The following is an 8,043-nucleotide window of genomic DNA, read 5'->3' on the forward strand; positions in this document are numbered from 1 at the left end:
TTTGGTCCGTTGTCGAGCGGCCGTTGATGAAACCAGCTTGATAACTTCCCACAAACTCATTTGTTATTGGTGATAGACGACGGAAGATAATCTGGGATAGCACTTTGTAGGCGGCATTCAGGATAGTGATCGCATGGTAGTTTTCACATTCCAGTTTGTCGCCCTTCTTGTAGATGGGGCATATGACTCCTTGCTTCCACTCCTCCGGCAGCTGTTCCGTTTCCCAGATTCTGACAATCAGCCGGTGCAGACAAGTGGCCAACCTCTCCGGGCCCATTTTGATGAGTTCAGCTCCAATACCATCCTTACCAGCGGCCTTGTTATTCTTGAGCTGGTTGATGGCATCCTTAACTTTCATAGGTGTTTCTGGTAGAATTCTGGATGGATTTGCGTTATAATCCCCGAAGGATTTCCAGAAGTATCTCCCAGATTTCGTGGAAGTATCTCCCAGAGATTTTTGGAAGAATCTCAGAGGGATTCCCGAAACAAGGGACGAAGGATTTCAAAAAAAAAAAAAAAAAATAAAACTAGTGGGATTTATTTAGAGATTCCTAAGATATTTCTAGAAGATTGCTAGGGATATTTTTGGAAAATCCCAGAGGAATTTCCGTGACAGGCCCAGCTCGAAAGAATCTCAGTAGGATTTCCGTAAAAAGTCGTTAATTTTGAAGGAATCCCCGAGAATGATACCCGATGGTAAGTAGGTGATTAGCTCAGTGGAAAGTTGCAAGAGAGTTGTTGTTGAGATGGAAATCAACTGTAAAACTCTAGCCTTGCGATTGATAACACAGCGTAACAAAAATTACATTTTTACTTGTCTCAAGGATTAAATTATGTGCCTCTAGTAGATATGGGGTCGATGAGTTTGATACGGTTCTCAGAAATGTCCCTGCACGTCACAATTTTTAGCTACCGTTCGCCGAAGTTGTATAAAACGCTGGTTGAATTGATGTTTACATGAAGTTTAAAGCATGATTTATCACACTTTTTTGTAGTCTAGTCCAGCAAGCATGCAAAATCAGACTTAAACTTTAATTTCAGTTATTATTTGGTTGAAATTGCACGATACAATTTAGATTAAATCGATTTTTCAACATGTTTGCAGTCCCCATACAAAACTCTTTATACACTTTTCTAAATCACCTAAAATAACTTTTGAGTATCGAAAGTAAACACTGTTATACACATGAAGTTTGAACTCTGTGGCAAATTAAGCAAATAAATTGTTATACGAGCTGGCAAACTTGCATGCAAGTTGGCTGATACAGTAATGTTTTGCATTTTAAAAAGCCATTATCTCAAAAATTTGACGTGCTATAATAGTTTTGAAAACGGAAATGGAAACCCATAATCAAGTAAATAATGGCATTTTGATCCTTGAGACTGTGAGATATATAATCCAATGCGTTGAAGTATCGCAAAAGGATTGATCACAGCAATCGGTTTCCTGAGTGAAGAGCAACTGTCACCTTCACACTTGCATTCATTCTGTCTCACTTGTAAACTGGCACTTGCCTGGTCAAGTTGTGCGTGCATCCTTTTTCCATCAATAATCTTAACTCCACATTGACGATGCTACTAGTTTTCTGCTAATTTGCGGAAGGATACCTGGTATTTCCATATTTGTCCAATAGGAGGAATTACCCTTCAGCGTTACAAGAGTGAAGATAGTGAAAATAGAAGAACGGAATGTAATTTTCGGTTCTCCGTATGATATTTGTTTTTTGCTTAAGTGAAAAATAAGTGTGACACAATAAAAAGTTCCTGAAGTGACCGAAAGTTTACGGTAGTGGGTGAAGTGAACAAAAGGGAGAAGATTAAGATCGTACTTGTTGCTTTGCCTTAAGCAAATGTCAGATCGAAAAGCTTACAACGTGTTGTTTGGGGGGGTCCCCGGCAATGTCCACTGCCGTGAAGTTCCTGCATGTTGGTCGTCGAGACGATCCCCTGCAATGTCCACCACCGAAAAACAAGGATTCTTCGATTTCGTTAATTTCACTTTGTGCAAATGCCAAATCGAAGGTCTTGGGGGTGGTAAATTGGTTATCACGTTAAAGTGTATGAATGTCCTTGAGTAGATGTTGTAGGGAAACTCAGAGGAAGAAATATAATAATGCCTGGTGCCTTCGAATCTCAGAATTTTGAATATGCAATATTTATTTGCATATACTTTTGATGAGTCTGGAAAGCGTGTGTAAGTTTTTCAGAGGAAAACAAAAATAAACTGTGTATGATTAGTGCATGCGAGTGATCGTGTATTCAAATGTCACTAAGCTCTATAAAGACGGCAATGTCCGCTGTCAAAAAAAAGCTGGGTTTGATAATTTTGTAACGTTTCTTTGGGAAAATTTGAAATATTAATATATTGTAGTCGTGAGAATAAAGACCCGAGAAAGTCTGCTGGCGATTCAGCAAGAATTTTAGAAGTGTTCCGCAGTGTAATTGTAAAGAATAGAGAAAAAAAATTCCTTTTTTAATTTACTTTCTTAAATTTTTTTTCTTTTAAGCTAAGTATGCTGTTCCGCTCAAAAAAAGTAAACATTTTTGTCTAAGAAATGGTCAAAAAATTTCCTACAGTGAGCTCCATTTGAATTGACATTTCTTTTCAACTGCGTACTGCGATCAAAGAAAAATGCTTTTCTTGAGCATTTCTTGCAAGAAATTTCCCACGCATCGAGATAGGCGATTACTTTTCTGTTGAAGTGCATACTTCGCTTTAAGTAGAGTCAAAACTAGAAATCTGTTTATTGGAAACACTTTTTTATTTTTTACAACTTTATTTTACGATTGTCTATCATTGTTAAAAAGAATTTTTAAATCTTTCAAAACTTTGCACGTATCCGGAGAAGCAGAAATACGAGAAACTGGGACGAGCGTTATTCTGACCATCTCAAGAAACCTCCCTTAATTCACCTTATAATACAAAAAAATGCCACATAACACTTACCTTATGATGATCAAATAAATTCAGCATGGGAAGCTCGCGTACATCTCTTCTCGAAAAAAGCGACGAAATGTAACACCATTAAATCCACGCGGAAGCTTTACGAGATCATTTGCGCACTGACGACGACCCAACGGGGGTCGATGCAATTAGGCATAAATAACGCAGAGCACCTGTCGGCAGAGAAAAACAGAAACCGAAAACAGATGCATTAATGATGAGAAGGTATTAATCATAACAGGAATATGTTTTTTTTTTCAGTGCAACGATGACGACAAACAAGCTTTTAATCATACGATCCGAAGTGAGTCGTTGGAAAAAATGTAAACCTGCCACCACCCTTGGGGGCTGTGGATTATTCATTTCCGGTGCCGCACCTATGATGCTCCGAGGGTTCATTCTTTTCCTGTTGTGTTTACGCACAAGTTTTTACGATGCAATTACTTGCGGTGTTTTTCGTTTGTGGAGGGGGAATCGAGTTTGATGTCCTCTGGATGGATGCGTCCGGATGGATGGAGACAGTAGTGATGGGGAATTAAGTTTGTGGAGTTCCCCTTAATTTCCCGAAGGATTTGCGAGTTCTAAGCAGAGGTTCATCATGTTTTGGTTTGATACGATTTCTCAAAAAAGTTTCCTTGAGCCTTGTGGTAACGTCCTCGACTACAAAAAAAGTCTGCGTTCGATTCCCGTACGGTTCAGAACCATTTTGTGGGGGAAATTTCCTTGACTTTTCTGGGCATGCCATATAACTTTAGAATTTCTTAAGAGAGCAATATTTTTTGTGGTCATTCCTCCAACAATTCATCAAAAAATTGATTTTCAAAAAAAAAAATCTTCCTTTTTGTAAAGATTTTTTCGAAGGAATTCTTAAGCCGTTCACATATTCTTTGAGACATTTTGAATGAACCACAATTCTATGAGTGAGAACCTCTGTCGGTTTTATGGTCTGATCATACAATGAAAGGTAATGGTAATGTAATTATGGCCTTGTAATCGGAGGCTTTAAATTTTGATGGGTTTTACTGAGGCTTGCTTATGAGCTTGCTTGTCACTACTTATTTATAGATCAATTGAGCTCAAGTTGATTAAATTTTACACATCAATGCTATCGACATAATTCGGTTACCACCACATCAAGGGGATCACAAAATTGACAGTAACCATGCAATAAAAAGTTTAAGTTTATTGTATTCAAAGCGGAACGACTGCTCGAAATTGAGAATTTCCACCCAATCCATTTTTGTACACAATGTCGCATCGAGTGGCTTCATGCTTTCACCTCCATCGAGATTGTAATCAAAAACCAATCTCCAGCGAAGTTGTCACATTTCACACGTACGCATATCGTCATTGTTGGGGGATATTCGTTCTCTGAACTTTTGTGAATTTCTATTTTGGCAACCCCCTTAGAATCGCGTGTTGTTCGCAATAAGTGCTTTTAAGATCTGCTATCTGAAATGGGATATGTTCAATTACGCGTAGCGTTATACTCCGTTACAATTTCCATCAAAGCGAAGAATTCCGTGACTCATCAGACGGCAAGATTTGGAAAACTTTCTGTTGGACCAGCGTTCTGACATTTATTTGGAAACTTTATCATCCGATGAGAGACGGAATGATTTTCCTGCATGAGAACCAATGACGTGAAGTGCATCGTTGCAATGGAGTCCCCGAGGGAATTGGGTGAAAGTTATCATCATATCGTAACTACAGTGTATGTGTGGGCAATCCGGTGTACCCATTTGCAGATTGGCACTATCTACCAAGGAACGGACGTAAATATGACATGTGGTTCCATCCCGAATGAGAAGGAAAGTTTCAGTGCATGCAGAAAGCTTTTTGCTCCACTTGATGATTATTGCCGGTGGTTAGGGTGACCATTAAACTTTTAGTAATGTTTCCTTTATTCGTACCATTTTTTAAGAATATTGTGACGATTTTTGTCTAAAATTATTAATATTTTTTCTCGACATTTGATTCAATGTTTCAACATTGGATATCTATGTTACTCATTGTACTATTTTTTTACTAGTTCGTTTATTTAAGGCTCAATCGCTTTTAACGCTTTACGGAGCCGAAATTCATTTTTTTATTTAATTTTCAGTACCAAAATTAGTACGGGATGGAACCAGGGTACTCGTGGCAACTCGAGATTAATGGTCACAATTTTGAAAGAAAAGGACATGGTATGGATTGGGAATAGGGTTCTCTGTAGCTCATCCGGGAGGTATAGCGTGGTAGCTCTATTATCGTGTCATGACGTTTGTCAATTTCTTGCCGGTATTCGTCTGTCGGATGGCCAGGATCCTCAATCCAACTCAAAAGGAATACAAATCGCGGGGCCTAACACATCTCTAACTGGAACATAGGGTTGTCTACCTCGGGCCGCAAGGTATCCAAAAGTTGCACTCTGGAGGCGTCCATATCCGGGCACTGCCAAACTACGTGATCGATGTCATCATAACCGGAACCACACCTTTTACAAATGTTGCTCAGCGTGAGGTTAATCCTGTGCAGATGTGCATCTAGCGAGAAATGGTTAGACATAAGTCTTGACATCACGCGAATGAAATCTCGACTTACGTCCAAACCTTTCCACCAGGCTCGCAAGGAAACTCTAGGAATTATGGAATGTAACCACCGTCCCAGTTGGTCATTTAGCCAATCGCTTTGCCAACCGTGAAGAGAACTTTGACGTACTAAATGAAACAATTCATCGTGTGAAATTCTTCTATCATATATCTCACCTTCCTCAGCGCCCACCTTTGCGAGAGAGTCCGCCTTCTCATTGCCATAAATAAAGTAATGTGAGGGAACCCATACAAAGGTAATCTTTCGTGTGCACTGTGTGCACTGGCACATCTGCTCTCTTATTTTTATAAGAAAGTAAGATGCATGCTTAACAGTTTTCATCGACCGGAGTGCCTCAATTGAACTGAGGCTATCCGAGAAGATGAAGAAGTGGTCTGCGGGCATGTTTGAGATCATCCTCTAAGGGCCGATTTCTTCACCTTCGCTTAAGCCGTAAACCACGTTTACCCATACAATTAAACCAGGCTTAAGGCCTAACCGGTGATGAAGAAATCGCTTATAAGTGAAGTTGATTGCTGCTAGCTTAACAACACAAACCGTGCAAGGTTCCTAACCAGTTTTCGGAAGGCGGAAGAGTTTTCATTGAAGACACCGAAGCCTGTGGATCCATTAATATGGGACCCGTCAGTGAAATATCTCCTGTAGGAATCGACATTCTGGTACTTTGCGTTAAAAATACGTGGGATAGTAATACATCGAAGTTGACTGGAACAACATGGAAGGCAAATGTCGGATGACATGTAGTAGAGATAAACTCTCATGAATTTTGACTGAGTATTCAGTTTGAGCAATTCTTCGAAGTTTTCGATGACGAGTGTGTTGCTCACTCCACACTTAATAAGTTTTCTTAGCGAGAGCTTTGACTTCTACATTCCTTACTCTCTAGTTATGCCTCCTAGCTTTAAGGCAGGCAGCGCGGAGGGAGTTGAGGACCTCGTTCGACCACTACATGGGTTGTCGATCGTGGCTGGGCTCGAATTTTCATGGCATCGTTGTACCATATGCCCTTGCCGTCGCTCTTGTCAGCCTTAATGCATCCAAGTTCAGGGCATCTCTGTCGATGTGAAGTTCCTTTGTCAAACGAAGAGATCTTTGTCGAGAGCCTTCGTCTTCCGCTGCCGTTAGACAATTTTGTTCCTCTGCACTGCCGCTGTGTTCCGCAGGCCAATCCCTTAGCATATCGCCTGGTGATCGCTATGGGTGTACTCTTCGCTTGCTCTCCAGTTCATGTTGCCCGCTACAAAATCTTAGGTCGATGATCGACTCCCCCGTCCATCTTTCCGAATTGTCTAAAGGTGCCTTCGTTGCACAATCGTACGTCCAGTTTTGCTAGAGCCTCCAGTAGGTTTTAACCTCTGGTATTGGTCACCCTGCTACCCAATTGATGTTATTGAGTGGTACTCGATACAGTTCAGCTATTATCGCAACGACGCACTTAGTTTCTGTTGTCGACTGCCACAACAGTTGCTGTACGATTTCGTAGTGATTCAAGTTGATCTGCATTATCTCCATTACTGTTGGGCCTTTTGGTACGCACGGAAATTGAAGCTGCCCGTCGAGTGGGTGTTTCTAGAAGTCTTTCCCAAAGTGACCTCTTTCTCCACATTTCCTACACAAATCGATTCTGTCCGGACCTTCACAGCTCGCCAGCGGGTGTCCGAAGTCCATGCACTTGAAGCATCGCATCGGTGGCCTATCTGCTCGTGTAACCAGTCTCAGTGGGCATATCGACCAGCCAATTTTCATTTTGCATTTCTTCACTAGTTTGTTAACTGGTAGCCGAATTGTCGCTGATAATGTCCCGTCGTACACTTTCTCAAGTGGATTGTCATGGCCTCCTCTCCAAGGCTACATTGCTGACGCAGCTCTTCACGCACCTCGTCCACGGTTGTTATCTCTTCCAGATATCTGCACTCAACAACTACTTCCTGAGTAAGTGCTCTTACGTCTGCCTCGTTCGCCGAAGATTTCGTGACTAGCTTCTGATAGTCCGAGCTCTTGATCGCTCTTCAGCTCAAACAGCATCTTCTTTTTTTTTGGGTGCACCGCGTTCTAACCTCGTTTTCTCCGAGGTCCTTCAGGTTCGGATTGTCCTTAACTATTCAAATGATATCTGCGTATGTTGTTTGGCCGTTTGCCTTTACAAGTATGGCATCCCCTTTCTACCACTCACGCTGCGAACTTTTTAGGCTTCCTCTTCAGATGGTCGTTTCGCTTCTTCATAGGTTGGTTACCTCGTACCTTCGGGGTCATAACTTGTCAGCCGGTGCTTGCTCCGTAACCTTTTTCAGCGCCTTTTCGGCAAGCTCTACTCTCATCCTTTGCGCTTTCTGCTCGTTCATGGAAGCGTTAACATAGGATTTGATGCTCGTCAGCTTGCTCTTGATTTTGGTAAGCACATTTTGCCGATCCTTGACGAACTGGATGAGTTCATCGACCTTATTCTTCACAAGAGTTTTTAATTTTTGCGGGATTTGAATTCCCGGGAAACGGGAAATGAAATTGTA

General features: G+C 41.2%; 1 protein-coding gene across 3 annotated transcripts in view; it reads right to left on the bottom strand.

The window, feature by feature from the left end:
- The window catches only part of LOC110677676, a 258,589-nt gene extending 255,476 nt beyond the window's left edge, over positions 1 to 3,113 (bottom strand). For all 3 annotated transcript variants that reach the window (XM_021848674.1, XM_021848673.1, XM_021848672.1), the window contains exon 1: positions 2,948 to 3,113. The gene's annotated coding sequence lies outside the window, so the exon portion shown is untranslated. The remainder of the gene's footprint in view (positions 1 to 2,947) is intronic.
- Between the last annotated feature and the right edge of the window lie 4,930 nt (positions 3,114 to 8,043).

This window comes from Aedes aegypti, chromosome 3, assembly GCF_002204515.2.
Source record: "Aedes aegypti strain LVP_AGWG chromosome 3, AaegL5.0 Primary Assembly, whole genome shotgun sequence".
Taxonomy (NCBI): Eukaryota; Metazoa; Arthropoda; class Insecta; order Diptera; family Culicidae; genus Aedes; species Aedes aegypti.